We start from the raw sequence: 23,584 nt of genomic DNA, 5'->3' as shown, positions 1-23,584 counted from the left end.
TAATAATCAGATTTTAATCCAGAGGTGTATAACAAACCATAAACCTTATCACGTAGCTCTTCGTCTAGTTCTAAGGTTTTCAGCTTTTGAAGCTTACAATTTAGAGCTATATGGCCAAATTTTCCACATTTATAACACTTAATATTAGCAAGATCTCGCTTAGACCTATTTTTCGTAAATCTAGTAGACATGTGATGGGCTTTCTGAGCATCACGCTCTTCTTTGGACCTATATCTTGATCTCATTTTCTTATAAGGACTGTCTAGGTTAGGGTATCTATGATACTTGTGTTTCTTCTTCTTATGAGTAGAAGTCTCGGGTAAACCGAACTGGGTGCAAAAGTCTCCTAACTGGTTTTTTCCTTAAGCTTATCCATCTTAAGCTGTCTAGACAATTTTAACTCATTGCACAAGTTTAATCCTTATTGTGTGCATATTCCTATCAATTTTCCATAGGTATAATCTTTGTACGGAATTTCACCATAGCTATCTCTTAGAGTTTTTCTAACTCTTTCAGCAAATAAGGAGGGAAGGCCATCTATAAACTTAGCTTTCCAATGTTCATACTTATTTTCGGGTAATTCCATTACTCTACTCATAAAAGTATCTTTATACCATCTAAACTCGCTTAAGGTCCTACATCTAAGGCTATTTAGCAGAGTACAGACAGTCTCGTTCTGATTGGTAAATCTACCATTGAAATGTTCTAATATGGTAAGAACAAGGGTGTAAACAGCATCTTCTCTATTTTCACTAGAGCCATGCCTAAGTTATCAACTCCTTCGTCAGTGGCTATTGCATTAATAACCATTGCCCTTTCATCAGCAGTTAAATAATTATCCCACCAGCCACGAAGCTGGCCAGTAAAACCTGCAACAATCATTTTGCAAATAGTTCTATCTGTATTTTTCACACTTTTACAGATAGTTGCATACATAAGCATTCTATGCACAAGAATAGTCAATTGTCTATCAGTCAAACCATCAAGATTCCATTCATAAATTTCGGAACCACTATAAGACGTATTAGTCTGATTCCAATCACATTCCTTTATTAAAACATCTTAAGGAGTAGGACGATAATTATAAGTTTGCATTCTGGGTTCACGGCTGGCTAGACGGAGCCACTAAGGCAGAACCAATAAGAATAGTGCTATATTAGACAGTACCACCATCTCGAAACCAAGTCAAGAAACTATATATAAAATTTATTTATATTTTGATAGAGGCCAGATCTTTCATGGTTTATATAGGAGAGAAGTTAGATATTCAACATAGATATGAAATCTCTTAGACGGACATAGTCACGGCCAGAGAGGAGAGACTAGAAGAAATACTATAAGTAAGAATAAATACCTTATTAGGCCAGAATGCAAGGCCTGAGTATGAAGAACTTGAGATTTTATTTACTTGATCTTCGATTACAAAGTAGTACTTACAAACTTACAATAGAGAGAGAGAGAGAGAGAGAGAGAGAGAGAGAGAGATTTAAGAGAAAGAGAGTTTTTTGGCTTCCTCTTTCCTCTCTAAACGAATGAACCTATAAATAGAAAAAGAAAAAGAATCTTTAAACAGTAAAAAGGGTCCCACTGGGGTCCCTTGTACAGTGTTTCTACTGTATAAAACAGTGTTTCTACAGTTGATGAACAGTGTTTCTACTGTTGAAACATTCTATATACTATTGAGTGGGGTACAGCGACTGGGTCCGGCGTCTTTACTGTGTTGTGGGGTCCGGTGACTTCACTGTGTTGGTCGTTTTTCTAGTTCTTTCATTTTACGGAGGAATTCTTCCGCATCTTGTAAGGCTTCATCAGATAATATCTTCTCTGATTCAATAGGTTGAGAGTCATCTGCGATATCATCGTTGCTGGTCTCACTTTGCATTGAAGTGTCTGATTTCTCATATTGATTGATAGAACGAAGCAAATTTCTTTTTACTTCCTCCAAATAGTCATTAATCATTTCTTCTTTATCCCCTTCTTGAAAGGAGATCTTTCTGGCAATGTGTTGCACTGAGCTATCGTCAATTTTCTCTTTCTGAGGGTTGCTGGAATATTCTTGGATTTTTATTTTAATGGAATCCAAGAGTTCTTGACCTTATAACGTCTTTGTTTTGGGATCCTTTTTCATCAGTTTATCCCAGAAATTATTATAAAAGGTTTTGTATAAACAAGGAATTTGTTCCTCGGTGAATCCTGCTTTAGGAGTCCATTTATGAATCCAAGGAATAGAGAATTCTAGGAAGAAATATATCTGATCAATCTTTTCTAAGTAACAAATATGATTTGTGTGGTATAACTCATTTAGAACTTGTGAAACTTTCGTCCATTCTTTGTATAACATAAGAAATGGCTCGGGTAATATCTTTACTGTCAGACTGTGGTATGACCACCAGTTTAAAAACCAATTAGAAATAGGTTCTGCAAATATCTTTGCACACACTTTTACGAACCAAGTGTGCTTATGTCTATCATTATTATAATAGAGCACTTTATCAAAGGCCTGGATATAATCCCAATAGGTAAAATTCATACGGGAATTGTTAAGGCTTATCTGCCCTTCTTTCATTGTGGATATTCCCCAGTCTTCAACAGATATAATCTGTTTGATGATGATTTTCGAGAAGTTATAAACATTCACCTCTGTGCTATAACCAGAAAAGTGCTAAAATTCTGCACTACATGTACTTGTGAGAATAGTCTCATAATAAGAACGGGTTTTGTATGACTCACTCGGATAATATAATCCATTTATCAAGTATCTCTGGAATATCTTCCAGGGTTCGTCTTTTCTTTGTATCTCAGAATTCTCCAAAAGAAATATCATTTCCTTTTTAGGCAATTTTTCATAGGACTTGATATCATCATTGTCCTCTTTTATAATTGAAGCAAAAGTATCACTTTGCTTTTGAGCAGTCAAATATGCCTGCAAATGTGCGTATAACTGTCACGACCCAAAACTAACCCCTGTCGTGATGGCGCCTATCGTGGAACTAGGCAAGCCGACTCATTTCCAAAACAAAAAGATATTTTCATTTCAAAGATAATTTCAATGTTATTTAACATAAAATCTCCATTTAAAGAGTTCAAATCAAAGAAAAACAGAAGTTCGGAAAAAAAAAAAAAAGGCCTGACATCGGGGTGTCACTAGTCATGAGCATATACTACAATCTGTCTAACAATATCAAGGCTAACTCAGCCCGAAAAATAGCTAAATACAACTAGAGAAAGATAAGAGGGAGAAGAGCAAGGACTGCGATCGCCAAACAACTACCTTGCTATCTCCAAGAAACTCTGCAATCAGAACACTCAATAACCGCTACCTTGTCTAGCTACACCTGGATCTGCACACAAGGTGCAGGGAGTAACGTGAGTACGCCAACTCAGTAAGTAACAACAATAAATAAAGACTGAGTAGTAGTGACGAGCAATAAAGCATATAACATTCATATCAGGAAATCTCAGTAAAATACCACATGCTCTTAAAAAATCAGGATTTGCCTCAATTCTTCCCAGACATCCTCGGTTCTGCCTTGATCTTGGCCTTCGATCGAGATCCTCGATCCTGGTCCTCAGTCCTGACCCTCGATTATGTCTTCGACCCGGCCTTTGACCGTGACCCTCGACCGTGGGCTCGATCATGCCTTCGATCGTGGCCCTCGACTCTGGGCTCGATTATGCCTTCGATTGTGGCCCTCGACTCTGGGCTTGATCATGCCTTCGATCGTGGCCCTCGACCCTGAGCTCGATCTGGGCTTCGATCGTGGCTCTCGACCCTAAACTCAATCTGGGCTTCGATCGTGGCCCTCGACCCTGAGCTCGATTTGGCCTCACATCTGGGCTCGATTTATGGGCTAAAGCAATTTCCAACAGAAGGAAATTGCAGCAGCTGTTCTAGTTCAATTTTTTGATCCGTTAACCATCCGAAACTCACCCGAGGCCCTCGGGACCTCAACCAAATATACCACCAAGTCCTAAAACATCATATGAACTTAGTCGAATCCTCAAATCGCCTCAAACAACGCTAAAGCCATGAATTACGCCCCAATTCAAGCCTAATGAACTTTGAAATTTCTAATTTCTACAAACAACTCCGGAACCTATCAAATCACGTCCGATTGACCTCAAATTTTGCACACAAGTCCTAAATGATATAACAGAGGTATTCCAATTTTCAGAATCGGATTCTGATCCCGATATCAAAAAGTCAACCCCTCGGTCAAACTTCTCAAAAATAAAACTTTCGGCATTTCAAGCCTAATTCCTCTACGGACTTCCAAATAATATTCCGGACATGCTCCTAAGCCCAAAATAACCATACGGAGCTATTGGAATCATCAAAATTCAAATCCGAGGTCATTTACACATAGGTCCATATCCGGTCCACTTTTCTAACTCAATTATTTTTTCAATTATGAGACTAAGTGTCTCATTTCAATCTGAGTTCCTTCCGGACTCGAACCCTCTAACCCGATATAACATAATATAGCTGAATAACACCAAAAAGAAGTAGGAATGGGGAAAACGGGGTTATAACTCTCGAAACGACCGACCGGGTCGTTACATCCTCCCCCTCTTAAATATTCGTTCGTCCTCGAATGGGTCTAGAAACATACCTGGAATCTCGAATAGGCGTGGATATCTGCTCCGCATCTCCCGCTCGGTCTCCCAGGTGGCCTCCTCCACAGGCTGACCTCTCCATTGCAGCTTCACTGAAGATATATCCTTTGATCTCAACCTTCGAACCTGCCGATCCAAAATAGCCACCGGCTCCACATCGTAAGTCATATCACTCTCCAACTGAATCGTGCTGAAATCCAAAACATGGGACGGATCTCCAATATACTTCCGGAGCATGGAAACTTGAAACACTGGATGCACACTCGACAAGCTGGGTGGCAAGGCAAGCTTATAAGCCACCTCCCCTATTCTCTGAAGCACCTCAAAAGGCCCAATGAACCGGGGGCTCAACTTGCCCCTCTTCCCAAACCTCATAACACCCTTCACGGGTGATACCTTCAGCAAAACCTTCTCCCCAACCATAAAAGACACATCACGGACCTTCCTATCCGTGTAGCTCTTCTACTTGGACTGCATCATGCGAAGCCGCTCCTGAATCACTTTCACCTTATTTAATACGTCCTGGACCAAGTCTGTACCTAGGAGCCTAGCCTCACTCTTTTCAAACCATCCAACCGGATATCCACACCTCCTCCCATATAAAGCCTCGTACGGAGCCATCTGAATACTCGATTGATAACTGTTGTTATATGCAAACTCCGCGACTGGCAGAAACTGGTGCCATAAACCCCCAAATTCAATGACACAAGCACCCAACATGTCCTCCAATATCTGAATAGTGAGCTCGGACTGCCCGTCCGTCTGAGGGTGAAAAGTTGTGCTTAACTCAACCTGAGTACCCAACTCTCGCTGCACGGCCCTCCAAAACTGCGATGTGAACTGAGTACCCCTATCGAATATGATGGAAACTGGGACACCATGCAGGCGAACGATCTCTCGGATGTAAATTTCAGCCAATCGCTCTGGAGAGTAAGTAGTACCAAATGGAATGAAGTGCACGGACTTTTTCAGCCGATCCACAATAACCCAAATAGCATCGAACTTCCTCGAAGTCCGTGGGAGCCCAACTACAAAGTCCATAGTGATCCGCTCCCACTTCCACTCTGGGATCTCTAAACTCTGAAGCAAGCCACCCGGTCTCTGATGCTCATACTTAACCTACTGACAGTTTAGACACCGAGCCACAAACCCAACCATATCCTTCTTCATCCACCTCCACCAATAGTGCTGCCTCAAATCCTAGTACATCTTCGCGGCACTCGGATGGATGGAATACCGCGAGCTGTGGGCCTCCTCAAGAATCAGCTCTCGAAGCCCGTCTACATTAGGCACACATATCCGGCCATGCATTCTCAGCACCCCGTCATCACCAATAGTCACATCCCTAGCATCACCTCTCCAAACCCTATATTGAAGAACGAGCGAGTGAGGGTCATCATACTGACGCTCCCTGATATGGTCATAAAGAGAAGACCTGGAGACCACATAAGCCAATACCCGACTAGGCTCTGAAATATCCAATATGACAAGCTGTCCTGTTAAGGTTTGAACATCTAGTGCCAAAGGTCTCTCTACTGCTGGAAGATATGCCAAACTCCCCAAACTCTCTACCCGGCGACTCAAAGCATCGGCCACCACATTGGCCTTCCCGGGATGGTACAAAATAGTGATATCATAGTCCTTAAGAAGCTCCAACCATATCCGCTGATGCAAATTAAGATCTTTCTACTTTAACAGATACTGCAGACTCCGGTGATCAGTATAGATCTCACAATAAACCCTATATAAATAATGATGCCAAATCTTCAAGGTGTGAACAATGGCTGCTAACTCAAGATCATTTATAGGATAGTTCTTCTCATGGGTCTTCAACTGGCGTGAGGAATAGGCAGTCACCCTACCCTCTTGCATCATAACACAACCAATGCCTATCCTCGAGGCATCACAATACACGGTGTAAGAACCTGAAGCTGATGGCAGAACTAACACCGGAGTTGTGGTCAAAGCAGTCTTAAGCTTCTGAAAGCTCTCCTCACATCCATCCGACCACATGAATGGAGCACCCTTTTGGGTCAATTTGGTCAAGGGCGATGCAATAGATGAAAATCCCTCCACAAAGCGACGGTAGTAACCCGCCAAACCAAGAAAGCTCCTAATCTCCATGGCTGAGGACGGTCTGGACCAACTCTGCACTGCCTCTATCTTCTTCGGATCCACCTGAATACCCTCACTGGACACCATGTGCCCCAAGAATGCTACTGAACTGAGCCAAAAATCACATTTAGAGAACTTTGCATAAAGCTTCTCCTCCCTCAATCTCTGCAATACAACCCTCAAATGTTGAGCGTGCTCTTCCTGGCCACGAGAGTACACCAGGACGTCGTCAATGAATACAATGATGAATGAGTCCAAATAGGGCTGGAATACATTGTTCATCAAATGCATGAACGTTGTTGGGGCATTGGTCAGCCCAAAAGACATCACCAAGAACTTATAATAGCCATATCGGGTCCTGAAAGCTGTCTTGAGAATATCTGAATCCCGAATCTTCAGCTGGTGATAACCGGACCTCAAATCAATCTTGGAGAACACCCTCGCTCCCTGAAGATGGTCGAATAATTCATCAATACGAGGCAAGGGATACTGTTCTTGATTGTGACCTTATTCAACTGCCTGTAATCAATACACATTCTCATGGAACCATCCTTCTTTTTCACAAATAGAACCGGTGGACCCCAAGGTGACATACTAGGCCGAATAAACCCCTTATCAAAGAGTTCCTGAAGATGTTATTTCAATTCCTTCAACTCCGATGGTGCCATACGATACGGTGGAATAGAAATCGGCTGAGTGCCCGGCACCAAATTAATACCAAAGTCAATATCCCTTTCAGGCGGCACGCCCGATAGGTCTGCAGGAAACACATCCGAAAAATCATGTACCACCGGAACAGAATAAATGACAGGAGTCTCTGCACTAACATCCCTCACAAAAGCCAAATAAGATAGGCAACCCTTATCAACCATGCGCTGAGCCTTCAAATATGAAATAACCCTACTTGGTACATAATCTACAGAACCGCTCCACTCAACCCTCGGAATTCCAGGCATAGCCAACGTCATCGTCTTCGCGTGATAATCTAGAACAGCATGACATGGAGATAACCAATCCATACCCAATATCATATCAAAGTCAACCATACTAAGCAACAATAGATCTACTCGGGTCTCCAGACCCCCAATAGTCACCACACATGACCGATATACGCGATCCACAATAATAGTATCGCCCACAGGAGTAGATACATGTACAGATGAAACTAAGGACTCACAGGGCATATCCAGAAAATGGGCAAAATACGAGAAAAATATGAATACGTGGAACCAGGGTCAAATAATACTGAGGCATCTCTGGGGCAAACTGAGACAATACATGTAATCACAGCATCTGAAGCAATAGCATCTGTTCTGGTAGGGAGAGCATAGAAACGGGCCTGACCACCCCTGATCTACCTCCCCCTCTAGGGCGACCCCTAGCTGACTGACCTCCACCTCGAGCTGACTAGGCGGATGGTGAGGTAACTGGTGTTGTAGTCGGAGGCTGACTCCTCTGCTAAGATGGACCTCGGTGACAACGAGGACACTGCCTCCACATATGCCCAAGCTCCCCCACACTCAAAATAACTCCCTGGTGCTGGCGGCAAAAATTGAAGGGAACCTCTAGCACCGGGATGACTGGTAGAAGAACCTGGCATAGAAGAGTCCTGAGTAGGTGGAGCACGGGACAAACTCTGAACTGGAAGGGCACTAAGTGACGAGTGGCCCTGATGAGAACTGTGAGAACCATGGCCAGATGATGCACCCCGATGAAATGGCCGAGTTGACTGAGCCTGTCTGAAATGACGACCTCTACCGTGCTAGAACTGACCCCCAAAAGGAGCACCGCTGAATCCACCCTGACCACAAGGCCTCTTGGCCTCCCGCTCAACCCTCTCCTAACCGTGAACCATCTCAATCTTCCAAGCAATGTCGACAACCTCATCAAAGGTAGCACCCAAAACCCGTTCCCTGGTCATGAGCAATTGTAGTTGATAAGTGAGGCCATCAATAAACCTTATGATCCTCTCTCTATCTGTGGGAACCAACGAGATAGCATGACAGGCCAACTTGGAGAACCACATCTCATACTGCGTCACAGACATATCACCCTGGCGGAGCTGCTCAAACTGTCTACGCAGCTCTTCTCTGCGGGATCGAGGCACGAACTACTCCAAAAAGACCATGGAGAACTGCTGCCAAGTAAGGGGTACTACGCCAACAGGCCTACGCCTCTTGTAAGTCTCCCACCATTTGAGTGCAGCCCCAGAGAACTGAAAGGTAGTGAATGAGACCCCACAAGTCTCCAAAATAACAGCAGTACGGAGTATCCTCTGACACCTGTCCAAAAAGTCCTGAGCATCCTCTCTCTCTGTGCCACTGAAAGGTGGTGGCCGAAGTCTCCCAAACCTCTCCAACCTATGCTGATCATCCTCAGGCATAGCAGGAACCACATAATCCTAAGCAACAGCAACCGGCTGGGCTGGTGGTGCCTCTGGTATCTGAAGTCCCTGAATAACCTGCTAGGGTGTGCGAGCGACGGGAGTCTGAGTGCCTCCCCTAGCCTGAGAAGTGGTTGCAGCCGTCGAAATAGAGACCGCCTGAGCAAGGCTAGTACACGCTGTCAGAATCTAAGCTAGGGCCTCCTGAAGGCCTTGAATCACAATAGGCACAGGTGGTGCCTGAGCTGGTGCATCAACAACTGGAACTTGGTCATGATCTGGGACAACCGGTGGATCTGTAGGTACTGCCCCAAATGTTGTACGGGCTGCACCTCTGCCCCTACCACGGCCTCTACCGCGGCCTCGGCCTCTCGCGACCCTGGCTGGTGGTACTGGTAGCTGGCCCTCCTGACCGGTAGCACGACTCCTCACTATCTGTGAGAGAATGAAACAACAGATGTTTAGTTACTAGAATCAACAGATTCGCACGACAAGAATTCGAGAATGTGGAGTTTCCTAAAGGTTCTGCAGCCTCCTGAAGATAAGTACAGACGTCTCCATACTGATCCGCAAGACTCTACTAAACCCGCTTAAGACTTATGAGACCTATGTAACCTAGGCTCTGATACCAATCTATCACGACCCAAAACTAACCCCTGTCGTGATGGCGCCTATCGTGGAACTAGGCAAGCTGACTCATTTCCAAAACAAAATGATATTTTCATTTTAAAGATAATTTCAAGGTTATTCAACATAAAATCTCCATTTAAAGAGTTCAAATCAAAGAAAAATAGAAGTGCGGAAAAGAAAAGCTCGACATCGGGGTGTCACTAGTCATGAGCATATACTACAATCTGTCTAACAATATCAAGGCTAACTCAGCCCGAAAAATAGCTAAATACAACTACAAGAAGATAAGAGGGAGAAGAGCAGGGGCTGCTATCGCCAAACAGCTACATTGCTATCTCCAAGAAATTTTGCAACCAGAACACTCAATAACCGCTACCGTGTTCAGCTACACCTGGATCTGCACACAAGGTGCAGGGAATAACGTGAGTACGCCAACTCAGTAAGTAACAACAATAAATAAAGACTGAGCAGTAGTGACGAGCAATAAAGCATATAACGTTCATATCAGGAAATCTTAGTAAAATGCCACATGCTCTTAAAAAATCAGGATTTGAATCAAACATCTCGTTTAAACCCAGTTCCAATAAAAATCATTTAAAGACATTTTTCCAACAGTTTTTCAAACAAAGGCTCAATGCAAAGGTGAGCAAAAATGATGAAATCATAAACAGCCCCTCGGGCAAAACATCACGCATATACAGCCCCTCGGGCAAACCTCACAGTCACTCATGCCACTCGGGCATACCTCACAATCACCCGTGCCACTCGGGCATACCTCACAATCACTCTTGCCGCTCGGGCATACCTTACAATCACTCTTGCCTCCCAGTCACTCAGCACTCGGCACTCGGCACTCGCACTCAGTAGGTACCTGCGCTCACTGGGGGTGTGTACAGACTCCGGAGGGGCTCCTTCAGCCCAAGCGCTATAATCTGCACGGATAACTCATGTGCGATAATAATAAAGTATGTTGCAAGCGGGCAACCCCGATCCACACTCATCCTCACAAATCAGGCCCTCGGCCTCACTCAGTCATAAAGTATGCTGCAGGTGGGCAGCCCTGATCCACACTCATCCTCACAAATCAAAACACTCGAGCATTTCAGTAAAACAGGGCATTCGGCCCAAAACATTTATATGCATCAAAATAGAGTCATAAAACTGAGTTATGTGGTAAACAAGTATAAACATGACTGAGTATAGATTTTCAATCGAAAACAGTAAGAAGATGGTAAGAAACATCCCCTAAGGGTCCAAACACCATTGGCGCAAGGCCCAAACATGGCATTTAGCCCAATTTACAGAAATTCTTTCTAAAACATATAAGTATCAAATGGTTTCAACAAAGTATGCAACTTCCCAACAGTGCACGCCCACACGCCCGTCACCTAGCATGTGCGTCACTTCAAAATAATAGAATGATACGAAATCCGGGGTTTCATACCCTCAGGACTAGATTTACAATCGCTACTTACCTTAAACCGGTCAAATCTCTACTCCGCTATGCTCTTGCCTCTGGACTCGGCCTCCAAATGCTCCAAATATATTCACAATCAGTATAATACCATCAATACACGCTAATGGAATGAATTCCACAAGAAAACTTCAAAATTAGACCAAAACCTGAAATTGGCTCAAAAATCGCCTGTGGGGCCCACGTCTCGGAACTCGACAAAAGTTACAAAATCCGAAAGCCCATTCAACCACGAGTCTACCCATATCAATTTTACCAAAATCCGACCTCAACTCGACCCTCAAATCCACAAATCTTATTATGGAGTAGAAATGATCACTAGGGACTTACCTCAAGTTTTCCTTGAAAATATATCAAAAATCGTCTCTCCTAAAGCTCCAATTTGTCAAAAATGGCAAATGGGACAAAGTCCCTGTTTTTATAATTCTGCCCAGACATACTCGGTTCTTCCTCGATCTTGGCCTTTGATCTTGGCCTTCGATCGAGGTCCTCGATCCTGGTCCTCCGTCCTGCCCCTCGATCCTGGTTCTCAATCTGGGCCCTCAATTATGTCTTCGACCCGGCCTTCGACTGTGACCCTCAACCCTGGGCTCGATCATGCCTTCGATCGTCTCCCTCGACTCTGGGCTCGATCATGGCTTCGATCGTGGCCCTCTACCCTGAGGCTTCGATCGTGTCCCTCGACCCTGAGCTCGATCTGGGCTCACATCTGGGCTCGATTTCTGGGCAGAAGCAATTTCCAACAGAAGGAAATTACAGCAGCTGTTCTAGTTCAATTTGTGATCCGTTAACCATCCGAAACTCACCCGAGGCCCTCGGGACCTCAACCAAATATACCAACAAGTCCTAAAACATCATACGAACTTATTCGAATCCTAAAATCACCTCAAACAACGCTAAAACCATGAATTACACCCCAATTCAAGACTAATGAACTTTAAAATTTCTAATTTCTACAAACAACTCCGGAACCTATCAAATCACGTCCGATTGACCTCAAATTTTGCACACAAGTCCTAAAAGACATAACAGAGGTATTCCATTTTTCAGAATCGGATTCCGACCCCGATATCAAAAAGTCAACCCCCTAGTCAAACTTCTCAAAAATAAAACTTTCGGCATTTCAAGCCTAATTTCTCTATGGACTTCCAAATAATATTCCGGACACGCTCCTAAGCCCAAAATCACCATACGGGGCTATTGGAATCATCAAAATTCAAATCTGAGGTCGTTTACACATAGGTCCATATCCGGTCCACTTTTCTAACTCAATTTTTCAATTATGAGACTAAGTGTCTCATTTCACTCCGAGTTCCTTCCGGACTCGAACCTACTAACCCGATATAACATAATATAGCTGAATAACATCAAAAAGAAGTAGGAATGGGGAAAACAGGGTTATAACTCTCGAAACGACCGGTCGAGTCGTTACAATAACGGACTGTCTTCTGGAATATCTTCCAGGTGAATGGATGGTCCTATCATGGAGGATTCGCCTCTGAGAGATATCTTCTCATTAGTCAAGCTCCTTCTTCCCATTTGTATAACTGGGGAGTTTGATATGGATTCGTATGACGATCCTGAAGGCGATGTCCTTTGATACCATTTAACAGGATCGAGTGTAGGCGGGCGGTAGTCCGCACGGCCATCCCAATCTACCTATTTGGAATTAACTAATTTAGTCAGTCCGAGAGATCACCGGATTAACAGGAACTGGAATAGTTTCACACCTCAGCTGACTTTTATATGTCCACTGAGGTTTCCACCAGTTAAAGATCTCTTATAGACTTTCTAAGTAGCTAATTCAGTATCCTTACGTTTAAATACTGGCGGTAATCCACACGGTGAATAAAGATAAGAGTCGAAATATATAAGAATTTTTTATATATTTTGGTGACTGTATGGAAAGTTCAACCTTTTACTCAAGCAAGGTTCAACCTTTCAGCCTATGTATCTAGCAGTTCTAAGCGTGAAAGAAGATGCCCTTTTCAACTTCATTTAACGGGCTAAGGTTCACGGCTGGCTAGACGGAGCCACTAAGGCAAAGCTAATAAGAGTAGTTCTATATTAGACTGTACCAACCATCTCGAAACCAAGTCAAAATACTATATATAAACCTCATTTATATTTTGATAGAGACTAGATCTTTCATGGTTTATATAGGAGAGAAGTTAGATATTCAACATAGATATGAAATCTCTTAGCCTGACATAGTCACGGCCAGAGAGGAGAGACTAGAAGAAATACTATAAGTAAGAATAAATACCTTATGAGGTCGGGATGCAAGGCCTGAGTACGAAGAACTTGAGATTTTATTTACTTGATCTTCGATTACAAAGTAGTACTTACAAACTTACAATATATATATATATATATATATATATATATATATATATATATATAGAGAGAGAGAGAGAGAGAGAGAGAGAGAGAGAGAGAGAGAGAGTTTTTCGGCTTCTGCCTTCCTCTCTGAACGAATGAACCTATAAATAGAAAAAGAAAAAGAATCTTTAAACAGTAAAAAGGGTCCCATTGGGTCCCTTGTACATTGTTTCTACTGTATAAAATAGTGTTTCTACTGTTGATGAACAGTGTTTCTACTGTTAAAATAGTCTATCTACTGTTAAGTGGGGTCCAGCGACTGGGTTCGGCGGCTTCACTATGTTGTGGGGTCCGGCGGCTTCACTGTGCTGGTCATTTTTCTAATTCTTTCATTTTGCGGAGGAATTCTTCCACATCTTGTAAGGCTTCATCGGATAATATCTTCTCTGATTCAATAGGTTGAGAGTCATCTGCGATATCATCGTTGCTGGTCTTACTTTGCATTGAAGTGTCTGATTTCTCATATTGATTGATAGAACGAAGCAAATTTCTTTTTACTTCCTCCAAATAGTCATTAATCATTTCTTCTTTATCCCCTTCTTGAAAGGAGATCTTTCTGGCAATGTGCTACACAGAGCTATCGTCAATTTTCTCTTTCTGAGGGTTGCTGGAATATTCTTGGATTTTTATTTTAATGGAATCCAAGAGTTCTTGACCGTATAACGTCTTTGTTTTGGGATCCCTTTTTATCAGTTTATCCCAGAAATTATTATAAAAGGTTCTGTATAAACAAGGAATTTGTTCCTCGGTGAATCCTACTTCCGGAATCCATTTATGAATCCAAGGAATAGAGAATTCTAGGAAGAAATATATCTGATCAATCTTTTCTAAGTAACAGATATGATTTGTGTGGTATAACTCATTTAGAACTGGTGAAACTTTCGTCCATTCTTTGTATAACATAAGAAATAGCTCAGGTAATATCTTTACTGTCGGACCGTGATATGACCACCAGTTTAAAAACCAATTAGGAATACCATGTTCTTTTTCAGCAGCATTATTAACATAAAAAGTTGTGTAAGACCAAGGAAATTTTGAGGGTTTTATCAAATCCTTTTGTAACAAGTTATCAATCTCTTTTTTGCAGAATTCTATCAATTCGGCGTTCATCTGACAAGGTCGAAATTTTGTAGGAATATCATCTTCAGAGAAATTATCTTCATATGGAAGAGAGACAATATGCTTTTTTCTATTCCAAAAAGCACTGGGATGCTCAGCACAAATATCAATAGCAATATTTTCGGAAATCAATTTAATTCTTTCCTGCACTTTTGTAGAATTCAAAGTATCAAATATATTCATATTGAATAATTCTAATTGTAACGAATCAATATGTCTTTGCTTCATATCAATTAAAGCATTTATATCTCTAGTTACAGGATCTGTAACAAAAGTGTAACTAATCTTTTTATCCTTATAAGTAGTTGTAAAACCTTTTGAGTCTATGCTAGTAAAAGGATAAATAGCATTAATAAAAGGTGTTCCAAGTATAATTGGAGGGTATAACTGGTTTTTAACCAAGAAAAAGAAGTGAGGAATGCAGACTTTATTCTGACAAATACCAGTATTAGGTAATTTATACTCTATGTCTAAAGCATGTCCTGAAGCAGACTTTACCATATGAGTAGTTTTTTGAAAATATTTAGTAGGTACTAAACCTTCTTGAATGCAGCTAACATCAGCTCCACTATCAATCATAGCAATATTTGTGATAGAAAAACTATTATCAATTAGAATAGTACATTTAATATACCATCTATGAGCAGTAACAATTTGCATCATTCCCAAAAACATATCATGTTGAGAATCAATCTTAATAGGTTTTTCTTCAATATCATTTTCAGAAATACCTTTGTTTTTATCATCAGATTTCTCAGCTGGAGAATTGATTTTCTCAATCTAAGTAATCCTATGATCACAAATCATTTGATTTTGTTTAAGAGATTTGATCTCTCTTTTCAAGTTTTCAACTTCAACTTTTAAATCATCGAAAGAAGAATTTCTTGCTGGAATTGTACTTTTATTTAAAAGACGGTTATTAACCTCTAATAAAGAATAAGGAGAAGAATATTCAAATTCCTTTTTTGAGTTTTCAAAAGGTTTTGAAGATCTTGAACTAGTACTTGCAACCAAATTTATAATTTTTTCACGAAGTTTATCATCAGTAACTTCTTTTAAAAGTTCTATTACATTATCAGATGTAATAGTTTACAAGTTCAAATCTTGGAACTGAGATTGCAATTTATAAAATTCATCATCATCACAGGTACATGTATTACCTCTGCAAGCTGTACAAGTATTATCAATATTTTTATCACTATCAGATAAATCAAGTAAATCTACTTCAATTTCAGATTTTGACTCAGAAAATAATAATCAGATTCTGATCCAGAGGTGTATAATAAACCATAAACCTTATCATGTAACTCTTCGTCTAGTTCTAGGTTTTCAGCTTTTGAAGCTTACAATTTGGAGCTATATGGCCAAATTTTCCACATTTATAACACTTAATATCAGCAAGATCTCACTTAGACCTATTTTTCGTAAATCTAGTAGACTTGCGATGGGCTTTCTTAGCATCACGCTCTTCTTTGGACCTATATCTTGATCTCTTTTTCTTATAAGGACTGTCTGGGTTAGGGTATCTATGATACTTGTGTTTCTTCTTCTTATGAGTAGAAGTCTCGTGTAAACCGAACTGGGTACAAAAGTCTCCTAACTGGTTTTTCTCCTTAAGCTTATCCATCTTAAGATGTCTGGATAATTTTAACTCATTGCACAAGTTTAATCCTTCTTGTGTGCATATTCCTATCAATTTTCCATAGGTATAATCTTTGTATGGAATTTCACCATAGCTACCCCTTAGAGTTTTTCTAACTCTTTCAGCAAATAGGGAGGGAAGGCCATCTATAAACTTAGCTTACCAATGTTCATACTTATTTTCGGGTAATTCCATTACTCTACTCATAAAAGTATCTTTATACGATCTAAACTCGCTTAAGGTCCTACATCAAAGGCCATTTAGCAGAGTACGGACAGTCTCGTTCTGATTGGTAAATCTACCATTGAAATGTTCTAATATGGTAAGAACAAGGGTGTAAACAGCATCTTCTCTATTTTTCACTATAGCCATGCCTGAGTTATCAACTCCTTCGTCAGTGGCTATTGCATTAATAATGTAACGACTCGGTCGGTCGTTTTGAGAGTTATAACCCTGTTTTCCCCATTCCTACTTCTTTTTGGTGTTATTCAGCTATATTATGTTATATCGGGTTAGTGGGTTCGAGTCCGGAAGGAACTCAGATTGAAATGATACACTTAGTCTCATAATTGAAAAAATAATTGAGTTAGAAAAGTGGACCGGATATGGACCTATGTGTAAACGACCTCGGATTTGAATTTTGATGATTCCAATAGCTTTGTATGGTGATTTTGGGCTTAGGAGCATGTCCGGAATATTATTTGGAAGTCCGTAGAGGAATTAGGCTTGAAATGCCGAAAGTTTTATTTTTAAGAAGTTTGACCGGGGGTTGACTTTTTGATACCGGGATCAGAATCTAATTATGAAAATTGGAATACCTCTGTTATGTCATTTAGGACTTGTGTGCAAAATTTGAGGTCAATCGGACGTGATTTGATAGGTACCGGAGTTGTTTGTAGAAATTAGAAATTTCAAAGTTCATTAGGCTTGAATTGGGGCGTAATTCATGGTTTTAGCGTTGTTTGAGGTAATTTGAGGATTTGACTAAGTTCGTATGATGTTTTAGGACTTGTTGGTATATTTGGTTGAGGTCCTGAGGGCCTCGGGTGAGTTTCAGATGGTTAACGGATCAAAAAATTGAACTAGAACAGCTGCTGCAATTTCCTTCTATTGGAAATTGCTTCTGCCTAGAAATCGAGCCCAGATGTGAGCCCAGATCGAGCTCAGGGTCGAGGGCCATGACCGAAGCCCAGATCGAGCTCAGGGTCGAGGGCCTCGACCGAACCCCAGATCGAGCTCAGGGTCGAGGGCCACGATCGAAGGCATGATCGAGCCCAGAGTCGAGGGTCACGGTCAAAGGCCGGGTCGAAGACATAATCGAGGGCCAGGATCGAGGACCTCGATCGAAGCCAAGATCGAGGCAGAACCGAAGATGTGTGGGCAGAATTATAAAAATAGGGACTTCGTACCATTTGCCATTTTTAACAAATTGGAGCTTGAGGAGAGGCGATTTTTGATATATTTTCAAGAAAAACTTGAGGTAAGTCCCTTGTGATCATTTCTACTCCATAATATTGAATTATCATCGAATAATCTGACTAGATTACATGATTTTGAGGTGTAAATCGGAGATTGGAACTTAAAAATTTGAAAATTAGATTTGTAGATTTGAGGGTCTAGGAGGTCGATTTTGGTAAAATTGGTATGGGTAGACTCGTGGTTGAATGGACTTTTGGATTTTGTAAATTTTGTCGGGTTCCGAGACGTGGGCCCCACGGGCGATTTTTGAGCTAATTTTCGGATATTTATGGAAAAATCATTATTATCTTGTGGAATTAATTCCGATGAATTTAATTGACTGAAACGAATTATTTATGACTAGATTCGAGGTGTTTGGAGACCAATTCACGAGGGAAGGGCAATGCAGCATAAGAATTTCACGGTTTGACGCAAGTAAGGATTGTAAATCTAGTCCTGAAGGTATGAAACCCCGGATTTCGTATCATTCTACTATTTTGAAGTGACGCACATGCTAGGTGACGGGAGTGTGGGCATGCACTGTTGGGGATTTGTGACTTGGTCCGCCCCATAGAAACTGTAAAGTTGCATACTTTGTTGAAACCATTGATACTTATATGTTTTAGAAAGATTTTCTGTAAATTGGGTTGAATGCCATGTTTGGGCCTTGCGCCAATGCTGTTTGGACCCTTAGGGGCTGTTTCTTACCATCCTCTCACTGTTTTCGATTGAAAAAATCTATACTCATTCATGTTTATATTTGTTTACCGCATAACTCAGTTTTATGACTTTATTTTGATGCTTATAAATGTTTTGGGCCGAATGCCCTGTTTTACTGAAATGCCCGAGGGCCTGATTTGTGAGGATGAGTGTGGATCGGGGCTGCCCGCTGCAGCATACTTTATTATTATCGCACGTGAGTTATCCGTGCAGATAATAGTGCTTGGGCTGAAGGAGCCCCTCCGAGAGTCTGTACACACCCCCAGTGAGCGCAGGTACCTACTGAGTGCGAGTGCCGAGTGCTGAGTGACTGGGAGGCAAGAGTGATTGTGAGGTATGCCTGAGTGGCAAGAGTGATTGTGAGGTATGCCCGAGTGGCAAGAGTGATTGTGAGGTATGCCCGAGTGGCACGAGTGACTGTGAGGTTTGCCCGAGGGGCTGTATATTAGTGATGTTTTGCCCGAGGGGTTGTTTATGATTTCATCATTTTCGCTCACCTTTGCATTGAGCCTTTGTTTGAAAAATTATTGGAAAAATGTATTTAAATGATTTTTACTGGAACTGGGTTTAAACTAGATAATTTGATTCAAATCCTGATTTTTAAAAGCATGTGGTATTTTACTAAGATTTCTTGATATGATCGTTATATGCTTTATTGCTCGTCACTACTGCTCAGTCTTTATTTATTGTTGTTACTTACTGAGTTGGCATACTCACGTTACTCCCTGCACCTTGTGTGCAGATTCAGGTGTAGCTGGACACGGCAGCGGTTATTGAGTGTTCTGGTTGCAGATTTTCTTGGAGATAGCAAGGTAGTTGTTTAGCGATCGCAGCCCCTGCTCTTCTCCCTCTTATCTTCCTCTAGTTGTATTTAGCTATTTTCCGGGCTGATTTAGCCTTGATATTGTTAGACAGATTGTAGTATATGCTCATGAGTAGTGACACCCCGATGTCGGGCTTTTTTTTTCTGCACTTCTGTTTTTCTTTGATTTGAACTCTTTAAATGGAGGTTTTATGTTATATAACCTTGAAATTATCATTGAAATGAAAATATCGATTTATTTTGGAAATGAGTCGGCTTGCCTAGTTCCACGATAGGCGCCATCACGACAGGGGTTAGTTTTGGGTCGTTACAAATAACCATTGCCCTTTCATCAGCAGTTAAATAATTATCCCACCAGCCACGAAGCTGGCTAGTAAAACCTGCAACAATCATTTTGCAAATAGTTCTATCTGTATTTTTCACACTTTTACAGATAGTTGCATACATAAGCATTCTATGCACAAGAATAGTCAATTGTCTATCAGTCAAACCATTAAGATTCCATTCATAAATTTCGGAACCACTATAAGACGTATTAGTCTGATTCCAATCACGTTCCTCTATTAGAACATCTTGAGGAGTAGGACAATTATAATAATAAGTTTGCATTCTGGATTTATCAGCATACTTACTATTCTTTTTGGGATAACCTCTGAGTCTATTAAACTCTGACCAAACTTCATTTTTATAATCAAAAGTGATATCTAATTTATCAGCAAAATCTTTTGATAAATCAATTGGTTTGATATTTAAACCAGATAACTTTTTATCAAGAAGTTCTTCTAAATCATTTAAAGATTTGAATTTAAAATCCTGAATCTCAGGGGGGCTTTGAACATGAGTAAGAACAATTTGAGGTTCTGATTTACTTCCAGACGTAGAGGCAATATCAGTTGTCTTCTTGGTAGTACTCATATCTTTTACCAAAACAGTTAATTCATCAAGTTTTCTATCAAGAAAACTGATTTGTTCACCCAAAACTTTAACATATAAACTCAAATAATTATTTTGAGAAATCAAATTATTAATTTATGCGATGCTGACTGCAGCAACATCTTCATCAATAAATTTTTGAAATGCAGTAAATGTAATACCTGTATTATTTGGTAAAACAAAAGGTGCTTGAGGAGGGTATATGGCTTTAGTAATATTGACACTCCCATCTTTATAAGATCTTTCTAAAACCTTTATATAATGCGGTAAATAAGTGGTTATAAACCAAGGAACAAAATACATAATTTGATTATGTAAAGCACAAGTTTCATAAGACTCTTGAGAAATATTATTTAAATCCTGTTTACTATAAGTATAAAAAAACCAAGTTTTAAACTGGTTCCATTTATTACAAAAAAATTCCTTTTGAACATAATTTCTAGCTTGTAACCATGGACTAAAATCTATTTGGTGTGGGATCATTAAACATCATTGGGGTTGAAATCCATTTCGGATGCAGAAGGAATATCCTTATCAGAAATATTATCACTATCCTGAACAATATTTGTTTGGGGGTTAATCTTAACCCTTTCAACAGGCTTATCACCTATTTTAGTAGAAATTGTATGTAAAGATGTAGCACGATTTCTAGCTAGTCCATAGACTGGTTCAACAGGTGAAATATGATGAATACCAGGCAATAGTCTACGATTGGTAAATGAATGCCTATTATAACTAGGACTAATAGCAGGCAAAAGTCTATTATTAGAAAATGACTGCCTATTATAAGTGGAACTATTATCATCAAACTGAATGCAAATCCTACCATCCGGATTTTAAGTAATATGAGAATATTCCGTATTACTGACAGCATTAATCTGACTAGGGGATATAACTAAATCCAAAGTCCAAGTAGTCGGAAAATTAATTTCTTCCCACTTAATAGGTCTCCCCGTGGTGACTTTAGACTTTGTAAAATTGGTTTCCACTAATATAGTCTGATCTAATGTACCATATAGTTTACATCTAGGGTTTAACGTAGATAGTAATTTGAAATAAAGTATATAAGATAAACATATAAGTTCAGAACCAGGTGCATAATTATAACCATGCGTTTTCACATTTAATGTTAATGCATCAAGTATATTAACATCAGATAGAGATAATTGAAGATTGGGTTGAGTATTAAAATATACTGGACCATAGGCCACAGTAGATTCAATAGAACCCATTAGAGATTGTCTAAAATTCAGATTTCTAGCATCTCTAAGAGCAGCTAAAAACGTCTCTGGTAACCCTTTAAGGGTTAATGTCTTAAAAGCAATTTGAACCATACCAACATGCAGATAATTATACTGATATTTATATAAATCTACATCTTGTTTGTTTAACAAACGAATAGTCTGTTCAGACGAGTTTAAAGCTAAAGATTGCTCAGTAGTTTTAACTAGTTGTTTTGAAGAAAGTTTATCAAACCATCCATAATCATAAATTGTTCTAATAGGGACTTTAGGAATTGTCCATTTGTTTAACAAACCAAGGTTTTGAGGTATATCTACCTCTTCAAGTCTAATATTTTTCATACTAGTTTCTCCTAAATTCATAATGAGAATAACATATCTATGTCGAATACTTCAGATCTATCTCATATATACCATGAAAGTTCCTAGGCTCTGATACCATTTAACAAGTATCTCTGGAATATCTTCCAGGGTTCATCTTTTCTTTGTATCTCAGAATTCTCCAAAAGAGATATCATTTCCTTTTTAGGCAATTTTTCATAGGACTTGATATCATCATTGTCCTCTTTTGTAATTGAAGCAAAAGTATCAATTTGCTTTTGAGCAGTCAAATATGCCTGCAAATGTGCGTATAACGGACTGTCTTTTAGAATATCTTCCAGGTGAATGGATGGTCCTATCATTGAGGATTCGCCTCTGAGAGATATCTTCTCATTAGTCAAGCTCCTTCTTCCCATTTGTATAATTGGGGAGTTTGATGTGGATCCGTATGACGATCCTGAAGGTGATGTCCTTCCTTAAGAATGTGGGGATGATCTTCCCCTTCCTCTACCTCTACCTCTGCCCCATAGGGGTTCCATCCTGCAAATATTCACGAGATAAGAAATCTGGCAGAGAATTATCGATTCCCTTTTTGTATTGAATTTCGAAATCAAAGGGGGCTAATTAAGCTTGCCATCTTGCAAATATCATTTTTGAGGCATCATGTTTAAAATCTTTGTTAAATATATATTTAACAGATTGTGCGTCAGTTTTTATCAAAAACTTTTGATTGTATAAATCATCTTGGAATTTTAAAACATATTTAACTATGGTTAATATTTCATGAGCCACATTAGCGTATTTTTTCTGGGCTTCAGACCATTTTCCAGAGTAAAATCTAATCAACTATTCATGATTATTATTTGGATTTATCTGTTTCAAAATCCCTCCGTAACCAATGTTAGACGCATCTGTCTCGACACTCTTTTGCCATGTAGGATTAGCAAGGGTTAAACAAGATAAAGATTTAATTCGTTGCTTAATATTTTTAACTAAAATAGTATGACTATCAGTCCAAGGGTTTTTATAATCCGTTTTTAGCCTATCATATAAGGGAGCTAAATCACGAGACAAATCTTTATAAAAAGGTGATATATAATTTAAACTTCCCAAAAATCTTTATAACTGAGTTCTATCAGTAATAATATCGTGAAATTTTGAAGCAAAATCAATAGATCTTTGAATCAGAATTATTTTTCCTTAACAGATATAATGTCCTAAAAATCGAATATTAGTTTGGAATAAACTCATTTTTTGTTTTGAAATAATCAAACCATTTTATATAACAATTCTTTTAAAAATATTTAAATGCTTAATATGCATTTCAAATGTTTTGGAGAATATCAAAATGTCATCAATATAAACAATGATAAAATCCAGATATGGATTAAATATATCATTTACGATTTTTTGAAATTCAGAAGGGGCATTCTTTAAACCAAAAGGCATAACATTCCATTCATATTGCCCAAATGGAACATTAAAAGCAGTTCTATAAGTATGCTCTTTAAATATTTGAATTTGCCAATAACCAGATTTTAAATCAAACTTAGAAAATATATTGGCATCATATAATCTTGACAATAAATCCTTTTTATTGGGAATTGGATATCTTATCCATTTTAAAAACTTATTTAAAGGTCTTTTATAATAATAATAATAATAATAATAATAATAATAATAATAATAATAATAATAATAATAATAATAATAATAATAATAATAA

Source organism: Nicotiana tabacum, chromosome 4 (assembly GCF_000715075.1).
Source record: "Nicotiana tabacum cultivar K326 chromosome 4, ASM71507v2, whole genome shotgun sequence".
NCBI lineage: Eukaryota > Viridiplantae > Streptophyta > Magnoliopsida > Solanales > Solanaceae > Nicotiana > Nicotiana tabacum.
Note: the sequence above shows the minus strand (reverse complement) of the source record.